Below are 18,987 nucleotides of genomic sequence, written 5' to 3' on the forward strand. Positions count from 1 at the left end.
TTTTATTAATAATGATGGTTTAGTAATACCTCTTTTCCATGTTGTCCATTTAACCACATTTTTATTCATTATATTAGGATTGTACCAAAGCTGTTGATTGACAGATGTCATTGACTTGATTCCTAGTATTTGACAGTTTTAGTATGTTAGGTGGCTTCTATTGGGCTCTGCCTCAATTCGTTAGGTTTTTTTTTTAATAATAGAAACTCCCCACATCAATGTCCAAATTCATTAACATCTTTTCTATGTTGATCCAGTCCTTATCTGCAGAAAAATTAAGTGGCTTGCTTGTTCACAACTGAAGGAGATATACTAATGTAAGAAGTGAACAAGCAAGCCACTTAATTTTACTTTAATTCTTCTGTAGATAAAAACCCAATCAACATACAAAAAAAGATGTTAATGAGTTTGGACATGGACATTGATGTGGGGAGCTTATATTATATTATTAACAAATTGAGGCAGAGCCCAATAGAAGCCGCCTTTAACATTCTAACTGTCAGAAAATACTAGGAATCAAGTCATTGACACTTGTAAATCAACCACTTTGATACAATCCTAATATCATTAATACAAATGTGGTTAAATGGACAACATGGAAAGACTTACTAAACCTCACCATATTATTAATAAAAACTCTTTTAGTTAACCACTGTAATATTGAAGTAATGCATTATTTAAACAAGTGTATTCTTCTCTAACATTGTCACACAAGTGTAAAAAGGAGTTACTTCAATATTACAGTGGTTGCCTTCTTTTTACACTTGTGACAATGTTTAAAAAATACATTTCTCTATTACAGTGGTTAACTTTTTACACTTGTGACAATGTTAGACAATACACTTGTTTAAATAACCACTGTAATATTGAAGTAATGCATTATTTAAACAAGTGTATTGTCTAACATTGTCACACAAGTGTAAAAAGAAGTTACTTCAATATTACAGTGGTTAACTTCTTTTTACACTTGTGTGACAATGTTTAAAAAATACATTTCTATATTACAGTGGTTAACATATTTAACATTGTCACACAAGTGTAAAAAGAAGTTACTTCAATACTACAGTGGTTAACTTCTTTTTACACTTGCATGACTGTTAGAGAATGAATCATTTCTATATTACAGTGGTTACCTTAATTGTTAAAGAATACATTTCTATTACAGTGGTTAACTTCTTTTTACACTTGTGTGACAATGTTAGAGAATACACTCGTTTAAATAATGCATTACTTCTATATTACAGAGGCTAACTTTTTACACTTGTGTAGGGCTGCAACTAACAACTAATTTGATAATCGATTAATCTGTCGATTATTACATCGATTAATAATCGGATAAAAGAGACAAACTACATTTCTATCCTTTCCAGTATTTTATTGAGAAAAAAATAAGAGCATACTGACACCATGTTCTTTCAACTTGCCAAATAAAACAAGGAAAACGTTACAAAAAGGTTGTTTTTCCTTAAGTGCACAATAGCAATATTTTACTTGTGGGGATTTCTAACCTGGCAACCTATTCCAACCATTCTGCCATGTTGGATGCTGAATGTCTTTCCTCTAGTGCGGGGGTCGGCAACCCGCGGCTCTAGAGCCGCATGCGGCTCTTTAGCGCCGTCCTAGTGGCTCTCTGGAGATTTTTCAAAAATGTATGAAGAATGGAAAAAGATGAGGGGGAAAAAAATCAATTTTTTGGTTTCAGAATGTTTCCTGTGGGAGGACAAACATGACACAAACCTCGCTAATTGTTATAAATCACACTGTTTATATTAAACATGCTTCACTGATTCGAGTATTTGGCGAGCGCCGTTTTGTCCTACTAATTTTGGCGGTCCTTGAACTCGCCGTATAGTTTGTTTCCATGTATAACTTTCTCCGACTTTCTAGGACGTGTTTTATGCCACTTTTTCTATCTCATTTTGTCCACCACACTTTTAACGTTGGGCATGAGTGCACAAAGGTGAGTTTTGTTGATGTTATTGACTTGTGTGGAGTGCTAATCAAACATATTTGGTCACTGCGTGACTGCAAGCTAATCGATGCTAAAATGCTATTTAGGCTAGCTATATGTACATATTGCATCATTATGACTCATTTGTAGCTATATTTGAGCTCATTTAGTTTCCTTTAAGTCCTCTTAATTACATTTATATCTCATGACACATGTAATATGGCTTTTAATTTTTTGCGGCTCCAGACAGATTTGTTTTTGTATTTTTGGTCCAATATGGCTCTTTCAACATTTTGGGTTGCCGACCCCTGCTCTAGTGGCATGGTGGTAAGGCAGACTGATTCCTCTCCAATGTGATGCCATGTATTGCCAAGGTGGCTCCACTTGTCCACACGTCAGTAGTGACAGCTATTTTGCTCTTGGTGGCTTTTATGTCACTGCTCCTACTTCCTCTCCATCACTTTGGTCTAATCTGGTCTGAAACCTTCATCCTCCACCATTGATGTCAGTTAGCAACATATTCAGGATAGCATCAGTCAATGCAGCCGCTTGCTTGCTTGCTGTGGTGTGCACAGCTTCCTTTGTACCAAGTCACTAATGCTGGCTTCTTTCTGAAATGAGAGAAACCATATAATGAACATACATAGTAGCAACATTTACATGTAACTCAATACATACATAGTTCATTTAATTAATAATTTGACAAAAGGCAAATACATCACCACATTAATGAAATAAATGGACATTGGGGGTGCAGCATACACCAATAATAACACAGAAATGTAACTCATCAGATATTGTACACGTTTCTGTTGTGAATAATAAAGGATTCATTTTATGCTGCCTCTGAATAATAGCATGAAATATACCTGCACCAACATTACGTCTAGTTATACTAAAGCATCACTCAAATTTAAAAATATATTTATATAGCACAGTCACATTATCAGCCCCGCGTTGCAACAAAGGCAGAACGTTAACGTTACTCACAAAAAAGCTAAACTCATGAATGCCTGTTGACACTCAAGACAACACAGAAAATGCACTCTAAAAGTTAACACACAACAGTTGCTGCTGCTTAAAAAAAAAAATCTCATTAAAAACACACAGACAGACACAAGGGGTCTATGTACCCGGACTATGGACTTAAAAAGTTACGTACCGTGAGTTGTTCCCTTCATCCATGGCTCCAACATGTTTCCTCTTCAGGTGCTCCCGAAGCAATGTTGTACTTCCGTGCCATTTTGCAGTAAACTCTCTTCTTTGCAGTCTTTAAAGTGAAGTGTTCCCACACTAAAGACCACTTAGGTCCTACACTCTTTTTATACTTCTTTGGATTATTGTTTCTCAGCTGTTTGTAAATGTTGCAGTTTATAAATAAAGGTTTGTAAAAAAAAATAATACTATAAAAAATTACCTCAGCACATAATCATCGATTTGTTGGATCTATGCTAAATTAATCACCAACTATTTTTATTATCAATTTAATCGATTACTTGTTGCAGCCCTACACTTGTGTGACAATGTTAAATACACAACAATTAGTTGAATGGCCATTCAACATGAAAGCTATTTGAAGAAACAAACACAAGTACTATACACATATACAGTATACTATTCTAATTCCATGAATCAGTGTCTCTGGATCTTGTATAAATTTCAGTTCAGACTTAAAGTTCTTGGAAAAAAAAAAGATGTCAGTGCAGTCCATGTGCTGCAGGTTAAGATGAACATGTAAAGGGTCGGCTGGAGAGCCTCCTACCAGAACAGGTGGTGAGGTCCCTGGCTGGAATCTTCCAAGAACCATCCTTGGACTAGATGCTTCTTTTCCTTAGCTCGCCATCCAAAAGAGCAGCCTGGCCTGTGTAAGAGCCAGGACCATTCTTATAAATCCATGTGTACACAAAATATCTTCATTAAATAACACTAATTGTATTATAAAAGCATTCACAATATGTTCCAGTTCTTTCCTCAATATTGTACAATATAAATCAACAAACATGTCAGAATCACAACATGCTAAAATTAAAGCTGCAAGAGCGGGACAGACTTTGACGGCACATAAAATCCAAACCGGAGCAGTAATTCAAACTCTTTTGTCAACTTTTAAATCAGACGGGTTCAATCTCTCTCCTGTGCTAGTTTGAAGCAGACACCACAAACTCACTCAGAGGAGATAATGTTTGGAAAAAAGGTGACCGGTTTTTACAAAACTTGTTTTGAAGTGGGAATTAAACTTCCTGTTGATTTTTGCTGGGGGTTGTCAGTGAATGAAATCTAAGGTCTAAGTGAGACCTACATAGAGGTTTTTGTTTCATGTCTCTACGACATTCCTACTGGGAGTTACAGGCAGTTTTGTCTGTGTTTTCTTCCTAGGGGGCGATAGAGCGCAATTTTGAGTTTTGGGGCTAGGTTTTTTGATTAGATCGCAATTTTCGCCAGTCCTGATGTGTGTGTCAAATATGGTGACTTTTGAAGCATGTTAAGGGGGTCAAATACGGTGACTTTTGAAGCATGTTAAGGGGGTCAAATACGGTGACTTTTGAAGCATGTTAAGGGGGTCAAATACGGTGACTTTTGAAGCATGTTAAGGGGGTCAAATACGGTGACTTTTGAAGCATGTTAAGGGGGTCAAATACGGTGACTTTCGAAGCATGTTAAGGGGGTCAAATACGGTGACTTTCGAAGCATGTTAAGGGGGTCAAATACGGTGACTTTCGAAGCATGTTAAGGGGGTCAAATACGGTGACTTTCGAAGCATGTTAAGGGGGTCAAATACGGTGACTTTCGAAGCATGTTAAGGGGGTCAAATACGGTGACTTTCGAAGCATGTTAAGGGGGTCAAATACGGTGACTTTCGAAGCATGTTAAGGGGGTCAAATACGGTGACTTTGGAAGCATGTTAAGGGGGTCAAATACGGTGAGTTTGGAAGCATGTTAAGGGGGTCAAATACGGTGAGTTTGGAAGCATGTTAAGGGGGTCAAATACGGTGAGTTTGGAAGCATGTTAAGGGGGTCAAATAGGGTGAGTTTGGAAGCATGTTAAGGGGGTCAAATAGGGTGAGTTTGGAAGCATGTTAAGGGGGTCAAATAGGGTGAGTTTGGAAGCATGTTAAGGGGGTCAAATAGGGTGAGTTTGGAAGCATGTTAAGGGGGTCAAATACGGTGAGTTTGGAAGCATGTTAAGGGGGTCAAATACGGTGAGTTTGGAAGCATGTTAAGGGGGTCAAATACGGTGAGTTTGGAAGCATGTTAAGGGGGTCAAATAGGGTGAGTTTGGAAGCATGTTAAGGGGGTCAAATAGGGTGAGTTTGGAAGCATGTTAAGGGGGTCAAATAGGGTGAGTTTGGAAGCATGTTAAGGGGGTCAAATAGGGTGAGTTTGGAAGCATGTTAAGGGGGTCAAATAGGGTGAGTTTGGAAGCATGTTAAGGGGGTCAAATAGGGTGAGTTTGGAAGCATGTTAAGGGGGTCAAATATGGGGAGTTTTGAAGCATGTTAAGGGGGTTAAATATGGTGAGTTTGGAAGCATGTTAAGGGGGTCAAATTAGGTGACTTTGGAAGCATGTTAAGGGGGTCAAATAAGGTGACTTTGGAAGCATGTTAAGGGGGTCAAATAGGGTGACTTTTGAAGCATGTTAAGGGGGTCAAATAGGGTGAGTTTGGAAGCATGTTAAGGGGGTCAAATAGGGTGAGTTTGGAAGCATGTTAAGGGGGTCAAATAGGGTGAGTTTGGAAGCATGTTAAGGGGGTCAAATTACAGCTCAAAGAAGCGGCGGTATAATAATAATAATAATAATAATAATACTACATTACAAATACAATAGGATCCTCTGTCCCAAAGGGACATTCAGTCCCTAATAACCATTAGCAGCATAAATTATGACCTATATCTGGGGTCCGCAACCCGCGGCTCTTGCTAAAATGTATGAAAAATAAATACTTTTAGACTGGCTAAGAAGTTATTTAGATAACAGACAAGAGTTTGTGGGTAACACATCTGAACAAGTGAGGATTGAATGTGGAATTCCAGAAGGTTTGGTTTTGGTACCAAAATTGTTTATTTTATATATTAATGATGTATGTGAAGTATCAAAGTTATTGAAATGTGTATTATTTGCAGACGACAACAACTTTTACAGTTCGGGACATTACTTAAAAGCATTATCAAACATTATTGAACAGGAAATGATTAAACTTAAGAGATGGTTTAATGTCAATAAATTATCATTAAATGTAAAAAAAAACAAAGTTCATGATTTTTTGTAAGAGGAAAAGGGAGGAAACAATCAAACTGTTGATATTGAAAGGGTTTCTGAACTTTATTTTTAGGAGTGATACTGGATGACGATCTGACACGGAAATCTCATATTGCACATGTACGGAAAAAGAGTATTTTTATATTAAATAAGGTCAAATATGTGTTAGATTACAGGGCAATGTGTATATTGTATTGTGCACTTCTATTGCCATATATCAGCTACTGTGTGGAAGAACATATAAGAGTAACATGAAGGCATTGTATCAACTACAGAAAAGAGCTATAAGGATTATTCATAAAGTAGATTACTTAGAACACACTAACATGTTTATTGAAATTACAGGAGCTAGTAAAGTTAGACATGATGTGTTATGTTTAAGGCTAAAAGTAAAACATTACCAGCAAATTTACAAAAAATGTTTGTCATGACTTGTGAGAATGAAGAGCATAGAAGAAAAGGTCATTTCCAACATCAGTAGTCAAGGACAACTTGAAAACAAGTGTGCATATCAGTGGTGGGAGTTACACTATGGAATTCTCTTTACAATCAGATAAGATTGTAAAAATATATTCCAATTGAAAAAATATATATAAAGACAGAACAATAAGATCATATGGACAGCCATAAGTGTTTACATTTTGCTTTATATTTATTATTTTACTTATCTTTTGTATTTGTTTTGTTTCATCCCATGAGGTGTATATTACTTCTTTTGTTCAGCTAGTACTTCATAAAGTTTTGCACTTCTTTGTTTGTTTTCATTTAAATATATTTCTTTGGTTTGTATGCTATCCATTGAATAAGACTACGTGTTATGTTGAAGGAAAATAAGATTTTTCTTCATCCTGCTCCTTCTCAGGCATTGCTGTGTAAATGTGTGTTTAGCTTCTGAGGTTTCATTAATGCACATCAATGAAGGAGATGAACAAAAATGAAAGTAATGAATGAAAAACATTTATTTTTGGTTTTATTATAGTTTCTGTAGGACAAACATGACACAAACCTCCCTAATTGTTATAAATCACACTGTTTATATTAAACATGCTTCACTGATTCCAGTATTTGGCGAGCACCGTTTTGTCCTACTCATTTTGCCGGTCCTTGAACTCATCGTAGTTTGTTTCCATGTGTGTACAGCTCTGGTAATGGCTACATTCACACCCACCTGCACAAATGTACTTCAAAATAAATGACTTTTTTTGTTTTGTTTACTAGGGCACGCATATATAATATGCATTAGTTTGACCATTTAAAATCAACAATAATAAAAAGGAGATGCTTGGAAATAGCATAAAAATGCCCCAAAAACGTGGAAAAACGCGATTCATAGTGTTACCATCATGAGTGTTCTGTTCAGATATATTTTTTATGTTTTGATAAATCATATTTATGTATTACTAAATTTAAATAGGTATTGATCAATCTTTAAGCTGTGTGTATTTAGTTTGCTTTAGTCATCTTATTTAGAATTGTAGTTGAAACTTTTACAACCTTGTGTTGCGCTCATGATGGCGTTACCAAACTAGATTTTGATTATTTATTCCCTTTTTTTACATTTAGTATATTTAAATATTAATTTATAAACATTGAATACATTTCAAATATCGCCTTCATCTTATAGGGTAATGTTTAGTATGAGTGTAACACTAAGCTTCATCACTTTGACTTGTAATATCTCTAATTCTGCTGGTGTTTTATGCTTTTTGGAACATTTACTATACGTATAATACAATAAAGTCCCGTATAAAATTATGTTTCTAGCAATACTTTAATTTTGCCTCAAAGTAACACTCCAATGTCCATTAGTGGAGCTGTACACTTGTATAACTTTCTAGGACGTGTTTTATGCCACTTTTTTCTGTCTCATTTTGTCCACCAAACTTTTAATGTTGTGCATGAATGCACAAAAGATGAGTTTTGTTGATGTTATTAACTTGTGTGGGGTGCTAATCAGGCTAATCACTGCAAGCTAATCGATGCTAACATGCTATTTAGGCTCACTATATGTACATATTGCATCATTATGCCTCATTTGTAGCTATATTTGAAGTCATTTAGTTTCCTTTAAGTCCTCTTCATTCCATTTATATCTCATGACACACTATCTCTATGTAATATGTAGGGCTGTGAATCTTGGAGTGTCCCACAATTCCATTCTAAATCAAATTTTTTCAATTCAAAAACGATATTTTCCCCATTCAAAAGAATTCTCTATTCATTCAATACATGGATTTCAGGCAGAGTAGTAGTAGATGTTTGTAAAAAGCTTTTATAATTGTAAAGGACAATGTTTTATCAACTGATTGCAATAATTGAAATTTGTTTTAACTATTAAATGAATCAAAAATATGACTTATTTTATCTTTGTGAAAATATTGGACACAGTGTGTTGTCCAGCTTATGAGATGCGATGCAAGTGTAAGCCACTGTCACACCATTGTTCTTTTTTAATTAATCAATCCAACAACAACACAACAATGCAATCCAATTCCAAAACCAAACCAGCAACACTCAGAACTGCAATAAACAGCAATTGAGAGGAGACAAACACCACAAACCAAAAGTAGTGAAACAAAAATGATCATCAACAACAGTATCAATATTAGTTACAATTTCAACATAGCAGTGATTAAAAATCCCTCATTAACATTATCAAAATTAAAAATGAACAATAGTGTCACAGTGGCTTACACTTGCATCGCATCTCATAAGCTTGACAACACACCGTGTCCAATATTTTCACAAAGATAAAATAAGTCATATTTTTGGTTCATTTAATAGTTCAAACAAATTTACATTATTGCAATCAGTTGATAAAACATTGTCCTTTACAATTATAAAAGCTTTTGACAAAAATCTACTACTCTGCTTGCATGTCAGCAGACTGGGGTAGATCCTGCTGAAATATATGTATCGAATGAATAGACAATCCTTTTCAATCGGGAAAATATCGTTTTTGAATAGTGTTGAATTGGAAAAAAACCAAAAAAACGATTTTGAATCGAATCATGACCCCTAGAATCGATACTGAATGGAATCGTGGGACACCCAAAGATTCACAGCCCTACTAGCTATATTTGAGCTCATTTAGTTTCCTTCAAGTCCTCTTCATTCCATCTCATGACGCACCCTCTCTATGTAATACGGCTTTTACTTTGAGGCTCCGGACACATTTATTTTTGTGGTCCAATATGGCTCTTTCAACATTTTGGGTTGCCGACCCCTGACCTATACAGAGCAGTCCGTGCACTAAACATGCTTATTATTATCAACACATTTAAAAGTACATTCAATACACAAATAGTTATCCAAGGTTGAAGTCATACAACTTGTACATGGACGACTGACAATATGCCACAAAGACTGTTGCAATGGAAGAAACACTCATATATACATACATACATACATACATATATATATATATATTCAGAAACATGGACTCACCAACTTGTCTTCTAGTCACACACAACTTCATGACAGCTTCATCCAGCGCTGGTAGTCACACACAACTTCATCCAGCACTGGTAGTCGTAGTCGCCTCTATAAAGTCAACAAATAGACATTTAGTTTACGTTCAGTCAGCACAATATTTCAGTTGATAAGTAATATAAAAAGCTACCTGGAGCAGAAATACACAATCTGTCTTCTGGCCACTTCCTGCTACCGGCTTATGAGCACAGCTGATTGGACCGTGGCGGTCACGTGACTAGGAAGAGTGCAGAGGGTAAATAAAAAGCAAGAGCATACCAGTCACTGCAAAAGGTGTGGCTTTGACACCTGTTAGAGAATACACTTGTTTAAAAAGAGTGCGTTATTTCAATATTGCAGTGCTTAACTTCTTTTTACACTTGTGTGACAATGTTAGAGAATACACTTGTTTAAATAATGCATTACTTCAATATTAACGTGGTTAATGTATTTAACATTGTCACAAGTGTAAAAAGAAGTTAACCACTGTAATATTGAAGTAATGCATTATTTAAACAAGTGTATTCTCTAACATTGCCACACAAGTGTAAAAAGAAGTTAACCACTGTAATATTGAAATGTATTTTTTAACTTCTTTTTACACTTGTGTGACAATGTTAGAGAATACACTTGTTTAAATAATGCATTACTTCAATATTACAGTGGTTAATGTATTTAACATTGTCACAAGTGTAAAAAGAAGTTAACCACTGTAATATTGAAATGTATTTTTTAACTTCTTTTTACACTTGTGTGACAATGTTAGAGAATACACTTGTTTAAATAATGCATTACTTCAATATTACAGTGGTTAATGTATTTAACATTGTCACAAGTGTAAAAAGAAGTTAACCACTGTAATATTGAAGTAATGCATTATTTAAACAAGTGTATTCTCTAACATTGTCACACAAGTGTAAAAAGTTAACCACTGTAATATTGAAGTAACGTATTATTTAACATTGTCACACAAGTGTAAAAAGAAGTTAACCACGTTAATATTGAAGTAATGCATTATTTAAACAAGTGTATTGTCTAACATTGTCACACAAGTGTAAAAAGAAGTTAAAGAATACATTTCTATTACAGTGGTTAACTTGTTTTTACACTTGCATGATGTTAGAGAATGAATCATTTCTATATTACAGTGGTTACCTTCTTTGTTAAAGAATACATTTCTATTACAGTGGTTAACGAAGAAGGTAACCACTGTAATATAGAAATGATTCATTCTCTAACATCATGCAAGTGTAAAAACAAGTTAACCACTGTAATATAGAAATGTATTCTTTAACATTGTCACACAAGTGTAAGAAGAAGTTAACCACTGCAATATTGAAATAATGCACTCATTAAACAAGTGTATTCTCTAACATTGTCACACAAGTGTAAAAAGAAGTTAACCACTGTAATATTGAAGTAACTTATTATTTAACATTGTCACACAAGTGTAAAAAGAAGTTAACCACTGTAATATTGAAGTAACTTCTTTTTACACTTGTGTGACAATGTTAAATACGTTACTTCAATATTAGTGGTTAACTTCTTTTTACACGTGTGACAATGTTAGAGAATACACTTGTTTAAATAATGCATTACTTCAATATTACAGTGGTTAACTTCTTTTTACACTTGTGTGACAATGTTAGAGAATACACTTGTTTAAATAATGCATTACTTCAATATTACAGTGGCTAACTTCTTTTTACACTTGTGTGACAATGTTAGAGAATACACTTGTTTAAATAATGCATTACTTCAATATTGCAGTGGCTAACGTCTTTTTACACTTGTGTGACAATGTTAGAGAATACACTTGTTTAAATAATGCATTACTTCAATATTACAGTGGTTAACTTCTTTTTACACTTGTGTGACAATGTTAGAGAATACACTTGTTTAAATAACGCATTACTTCAATATTGCAGTGGCTAACGTCTTTTTACACTTGTGTGACAATGTTAGAGAATACACTTGTTTAAATAATGCATTACTTCATTACAGTGGCTAACTTCTTTTTACACTTGTGTGACAATGTTAGAGAATACACTTGTTTAAATAATGCATTACTTCAATATTGCAGTGGTTAACTTCTTTTTACACTTGTGTGACAATGTTAGAGAATACACTTGTTTAAATAATGCATTACTTCAATATTGCAGTGGCTAACGTCTTTTTACACTTGTGTGACAATGTTAAAAAATACATTTCAATATTACAGTGGTTAACTTCTTTTTACACTTTCACAGTAATTCTCCAACTTTGCTTGTAAAGGACATAAAGCTCGGCAATGAGAAGTTGTTTTTTTTTTCCATTGACATTTTTGGAGAGTAGAAAAACTTGAAATACACAACAATGACACAGTGACTCAATGTTGGATTTTACTGCCGATTTCAAATGTGATTACATTTAGCATTTTAAAGTCACCTTGTTAGTGTCCACTCATGAGTCACAAGGGAGGACTACCTTTCACTTTTAAATCCATACTGACACTTAAGTACCACAAATGTGTTAAAAAGGAATATATTGTTTGACATGTGACACTCAGTACTGTCTCATTTGCAAGTACTGTACTGTTGCATGTACTTGCAACTTCAAGACGTTAGATGGCAGTAGTCTATAAGTTACCGTGTTTTGCCTTAACCAGGAAGTAGTCTTTGCCATCAAGTTAATTGTGCCAATCTGTTCTTATGTCGAGCCCTACAAAGTGTTTATACTGTAAGCGTTGTACGTGTTTAATTGTGACGTGCATCTTAGTTGTCATTACCACATTTGGGAGGGTTTAATCAGGAGCGTGTCTACCAAACATACCTGTTGACTTGTGCCATGTCTCTCAGGTGTTACATACCTGTTGGGTTGACTTGGTGTGTGCCATGTCTCTCAGGTGTTACATACCTGTTATTGAGTTAGTGTGTGCTGCACATTGCTATTTTAGCTAGTAGCTGTACTGCTTTTACTAATTTTTTTTAAAATCAGTTCTCCAATGTGTTACAGATTCTCCTGTTGATCATTCTTATATTCTTCCAGTGTTGTGCAAATGTATATTTGCTATCTGTGTATATTGTGACCTTTTGATCTTTCATTACTTAACATGCTTCTAATTCTGCAGCTTGCATTGAGTCATTTGATAGCTTTCAAAACGTTCAGTTGCTGTAACAATCACACATTCTGTTCTATTTTTGTTTCACAGAATGCTGCTTCAGCTTCTGAATTACACTACAGATTACATTAATTTAATGGAGCTACTATTTTAGCATAATTTGGTATCCAACTTCTACAGTAATTAGTTAATCCTAAAAATTACATCATTTGCTTCTTTGTTTGTGGTTTTTGTACTTGTAGTACTGCTGTTTTTCTACTTCCCACAATAGTGCGTCCATCTCTGTTTAGAGAATGTCCTAGAATGTCAGGAACCTTTTTGGCCGAGAGAGCCGTGAAAGCCAAATATTTTAAAATGCATTTCCGTGAGAGCCATAATATTTTTTAACACTGAATACAACTAATCGCGTGCATTTTTAAGTAAGACCAACATTTTAAAAGTAAAATAAGTCTCTTATTCTTTTTAATAACATTGTTATTATGAAGCTAACCAATAATAAATAAAATACTTCTTACAATTTTTGCGACTTCTTGAACAGGTGCGGTAGAAAAATGGATGGATGGTTTAAAATGCATGACAATGTTTTGAATGTTATTTTTAACATTGTGATTACCAGCGGAATTATTCATTACTTATCGTGTTAAGCAGTGTCAGCTAAGATTTACTTGAGAGCCAGATGCAGTCTTCAAAAGAGCCCCATCTGGCTCGAGGTTCCCTACCCCTGTCCTAGATACTTTACTTCTGTTTTGCATAATTAGACTTTTGCATTGCTTACTTTGTGTCCTTCACTTTGTAGATGATTTAATAACGCTAATGTTATTTTTCTCCTAATTCAATTATATGTATTACTTTATGTATTTCTTACGTAACATTTTAAACTCACTTAACTGTCTATACGCCACTTAATCTATACTTTTACACTCAGAATTTACAATCTTCCCATTGTTTATATATCTTATTTGCAATTATTATTCAACAATATTCAGAGCAAACAGTTGTCTATTGCTAGCTGATAGTGGTCGTGATTGCCATGTCTCCTTATTTATTCTATGTCATGTTATTATCTTATCTTAGCTCAACACTCAGATGTATGTGTACTGCAAATGTCTAAAACATAATCTAACCTAAGAATGTTAGACTACACGTCAAAAGTTAAACTTACATGTAATACATTCATTTTCACACCTCCCACACACACACACACACGTTTTGCCCTTGTGAGCACTCACAAGGGCAAAACGTTTTTTTATTATTCTTTTTTTCTCTTCTTTCCTCAGCTACTAAACATGTAACCCACTTTTTCATGCTATACATATCAACTCTTATTATAGTTATTAATCTAGGTTTTTATTTGTTCCATTATATATACACACATTGAGATATATGTATCAGTCTACATTTTCTTCATATCTTATTTCAATACCCCCACATCATCTGTCGTACGCGTTAGTTTATTCCATTTTGCATTAATTCCTTTCCATTTCTCCATCTATTTTTTACTTTTCTCTCACTTTAGCATTTTGAGATTTTCTCCCATTTTTATTTTATTTGAACCTCCGGTGTTTACACAATTTGTACTCCTACTTGCTTTTCTCTCTCTGTCTCTCTCCACTCAATCTCAATTTTACCATGTATTTTACTCTCTACATGTAATTGTACATGCTCCAGTGTCACACAGAGATTAGATTTCTTTGCCATTTATTTCAATTATCTGCATTTTTTTGGGTCCCTCTTTCCATTTTAAGAATTTGGAGTAATCCGTCGTCCCCTACAGAGCCAAACTTATAAGGATTACTTTTGTCTTTGTTGTAAAATAGTGGTTTAATTTATTATTGTGGTACACGTCGCTTCTACTGGAGATAGTTCCCCAGTGGAGGTGTCTTGCATAAAGCTTCCACAGTAACCCACTATTTACTTCTCACAACTTTAATATGGAGTGATAGCCTAATGGCGATTACTCCCACACACACAACTTTCAGTATATTGATCCACAGATATTTCAATGTTTTATGTGGGCTCCGTTTACCTTCAGTATATTGTTACAATTTTAGTTTTTACTTAATTTGGTTTAATTTCAATGTTTGAATCTTACGGAACTTCAGTTAATGTGGACTCTGTCATCTTCCTAATTCTTTGACCTTTTTACCTGTTAGAGTCTAGGATTTGTCTTTGCGTCGTAACCCTCACTCACACGCTCTCTCTGCAATTCAAAACATACTCACTGAACTATGCGTTCCTTCCTCTTGCCCTCGGTTTTCCATCAGTCTTCCAATTCCAGCCCGAATTAAGAAAAAGCAGTTCCTCAATCAGGATTTGGATGCCATGGTCTTTCTGGTTTCACTCACTCATGCTGGAATCGTCAGACGTGTTGGAATCCGGCTCGAAGGACCAAGAAGATGTCAGCTTCAAACACTGATGACATCTATTAAACAAGACAAGAGGCAAAGAATTAAACAGACAGAATTAAATTTGGACTCGTGAGGAGACACACCTGGACACACCGTACCCTTGAACAGTATCTCCAGCACGCTCTGCCAAAAGATTGCACTCCTCTGACTTCCTCCACCCACCTGACCACAGCTGCTTCCAGAGGGAAGTGGGTCGTAAACAGCGTTGCCTTTGGTTACTGAACAGTTCAAAATAAGAGGTCGTAAAACAGTTTAAAGAGAGTTCCAAAAGGGTTCGTGAAATACTTCAAAAATAGTCCGTCTGGAAGTTGAGCAGATCCTGCCATCTGTCCGCTTTGAAGTCAGTGGAGTTTTACGAGCCTTCTTCCTCTTGGTAGGCCTCAAAGACAGCCCCCGTCCTTTTGCCTGGAACTCATTTCATCAAAGTCTTTTGTGATAACTTACAATTATTTTAACACATACCTGTTGTTGACTTGTGCCATGTCTCTCATGTGTTACATACCTGTTGTTGACTTGTGCCATGTCTCTCAGGTGTTACATACCTGTTGTTGACTTGTGCCATGTCTCTCAGGTGTTACATACCTGTTGTTGACTTGTGCCATGTCTCTCATGTGTTACATACCTGTTGTTGACTTGTGCCATGTCTCTCAGGTGTTACATACCTGTTGTTGACTTGTGCCATGTCTCTCAGGTGTTACATACCTGTTGTTGACTTGTGCCATGTCTCTCAGGTGTTACATACCTGTTGTTGACTTGTGCCATGTCTCTCAGGTGTTACATACCTGTTGACTTGTGCCATGTCTCAGGTGTTACATACCTGTTCTTGACTTGTTGGTGTGTGCCATGTCTCAGGTGTTGCATACCTGTTGACTTGTTGGTGTGTGCCATGTCTCTCAGGTGTTACATACCTGTTGACTTGTTGGTGTGTGCCATGTCTCTCAGGTGTTACATACCTGTTGTTGACTTGTTGGTGTGTGCCATGTCTCTCAGGTGTTACATACTTGTTGACTTGTTGGTGTGTGCCATGTCTCTCAGGTGTTACATACCTGTTGACTTGTTGGTGTGTGCCATGTCTCTCAGGTGTTACATACCTGTTGTTGACTTGTTGGTGTGTGCCATGTCTCTCAGGTGTTACATACCTGTTGTTGACTTGTTGGTGTGTGCCATGTCTCTCAGGTGTTACATACCTGTGCTTGTCATTCCTGCCAGCAATAAACAAGTCATCAATTGGGTCCACAAGATGTTTGAGGTTTATTCCTCTCATGTTGTAGTAGTTCCCATCCACAGCTCGCCCGCTGCGCTCCATCGCCACCAAGTGGTCATACCTGCAACAAGTTCTTAGTTCTTTGATGTGTGAGACATGACGTGTGACATATGTGTTGTAAAGAAGACAACTAAATCTTCCTTTTCTCCATCCTTCTACTCGACTTCTTCAGATTAGATCAGTGTGTTGCAAACTGAGCAGTAAAGAGGCCTGAATGGTTGATTTATTCATTATTTTATTTTCAAATTTATTAGCCTGTGGAAAAAGTTAATGTTGATATTTACCTCAGAAGGCTGCAAATAGAAACGAGGCATTACATTTTTTTTAATTTTATTTTACCATTGATGTTTTTTCATTAGTTTTTTGAAAGTTGATTTTGCACTATTAAGTTACACGAGCGTTGCTTGTTCCATATTCAGTGTTAAAGCAAATCAGTGTAGCAAACTGAGCAAAAATTAACGTTTAATTCATGCACTTTCTCTGGCTACTTCAAGGTTGGAAAGTTTGATTCATTCATTCATTATTGTTATTTTATTTTCAAATTTATCATTAGCCTGTAGAAAAAGTTTATTTTGATATTTACCTCAGAAGGCTGCAAATAGAAAAGAGGCATTCAATTTTTATTTACATTTTATTTGATGTGCCACTGATATTTTTTAATCATTATTTGAAACTCGATTTTGCATGTCACTATAAAAGTTATATAAGTGTACAGCTCCACTAATGGACATTGGAGTGTTACTTTCAAAGGCAAAATCAAAGTATTGCTAGAAACATAATTTTATACGGGACTTTATTGTATTGTATGTATTATAGTACATGTTCCAAAAAGAAAAAAGCATAAAACACCAGCAGAATTAGAGATATTACAAGTCAAAGTGATGAAGCTTAGTGTTACGCTCATGACTTGCTGGAACTAAACATTACCCTATAAGATGAAGGCAATTGCATTTATTGATATTTGAAATGTATTCAATGTTTATAAATGAATATTTAAATATACTAAATGTAAAAAAAGGGAATAAATACTCAAAATAATCTAGTTTGGTAACGCCGTCATGAGCGCGACACAAGTTTGTAAAAGTTTCAACTACAATTCTAAATAAGATGTCAAAAGCAAACTGAAATCAAATACACACAGCTTAAAGATTGATCAATACATATTTAAATTTAGTAATACATAAATATGATGATTTATCAAAATATAAAAGAAATATACCTGAACAGAATGCTCATGGTGGTTACACCAAAAAGTAACACTATGAATCGCGTTTTTGGGACATTTTTATGCTATTTCCAAGCATCTCCTTTTTATTATCGTTGATTTGAAATGGTCAAACTAATGCATAATATATATGCGTGCCCTAGTAAACAAACAAAAAAAGTCATATTTATTTTGATTGTTACATTTTGAAGTACTTTTGTGCAGGTGGGTGCGAATGTAGCCATTACCAGAGCTGTACACATAAGCCTTGCTTGTTCAATATTCAATGCAAAACTTGTTAGGGTCCCTATTAAAAGGTTAATTGGTTAAACCTCGGCCCGCAGCTTTGTTCAGTTTTAAATTGTGGCCCACTCTGTATTTGAGTTTGACACCCCTGCTGCTCTACAATGACTTATGACAATGTAACAGTCATGTCCCAAAATGTCCAGCAGAGGGAGACTCCCGTCTGCCTGAATGACTTGAACACATTGTATCCAATTCGACAATTATATTCAACATATCGGCACTATTACACTTTTTTAACGTGTCCGACATGTTCACTTATTGAAGACAACTTACAGCATTGCTTCTTCGCCGCTTTGTGTAGGATAGCAACAGAAATTACTACTTTACACCGCGACATGTATGACTTGTTTTCGAACGAATACCGGAAGTAATTTAAGTAATTTAGCGGAAGTGACATCATATAACTGCTGTTTACCAATTATAACATACAAACAAATATAAACAACTTTAGCTCCAAATTAAAGCATTGCAGTCACTAATACAAAAATATTATCAAGTAATTATGTTAAAGAATATTAACAAATGACTTCAGGACAACACACTAACTGTGGCATAAATACATGTAACCCATTTTTATACAGTATATGCCTTGAGCTCTTATTTTGAAGGCGCTGAGAGCGGAAGTGATGACACGTTGTAATGGAGCGGAGGTTTTTGGAAGAAGGTAAATAAAAGTGGTCCTCGTGTAAACTTGGAGGCTCCGTGTTTGTTATTTTGTAGTTTCATACAGTACAGGCGACATTTATAAACCCTCGGTTACATTACAACGTGTCATCACTTCCGCTCTCAGCGCCTTCACAATAAGAGCTCAAGGCATAAACTACAACAGCGTATAACAGGAATTTAACGTCCAAAAGAGGAAAGCCCATAAAAATAGATTACATCAACAAAACTTACTTGGCGAGGCAGAGCAGCAGGAACAAAGTCACCGCAGCATGACGACAATCATGAACAGAACAATGTCTCCAGCCCGACTAAAACTGGCTTAAATAATAGTCTCCTCATTAGCACAGGTGCGTGTCTCG

The 18,987-nt window shown here is 35.4% G+C and overlaps 1 long non-coding RNA gene across 1 annotated transcript; it reads right to left on the reverse strand.

Annotated features, from left to right (window-relative positions):
• Nucleotides 1-3,334: 3,334 nt before the first annotated feature.
• On the reverse strand, nucleotides 3,335-18,344 carry LOC133635593 (uncharacterized). The gene is made up of 6 exons (XR_009822082.1): nucleotides 18,236-18,344; nucleotides 15,272-16,513; nucleotides 15,003-15,202; nucleotides 9,832-9,918; nucleotides 9,657-9,752; nucleotides 3,335-3,812 (listed from the first exon to the last, which is right to left on the reverse strand). It is a non-coding gene; the product is annotated as an uncharacterized LOC133635593 (long non-coding RNA).
• Between the last annotated feature and the right edge of the window lie 643 nt (nucleotides 18,345-18,987).

The sequence above is a fragment of the Entelurus aequoreus genome, linkage group LG20 (genome assembly GCF_033978785.1).
Source record: "Entelurus aequoreus isolate RoL-2023_Sb linkage group LG20, RoL_Eaeq_v1.1, whole genome shotgun sequence".
In the NCBI taxonomy this organism is placed as follows: Eukaryota; Metazoa; Chordata; class Actinopteri; order Syngnathiformes; family Syngnathidae; genus Entelurus; species Entelurus aequoreus.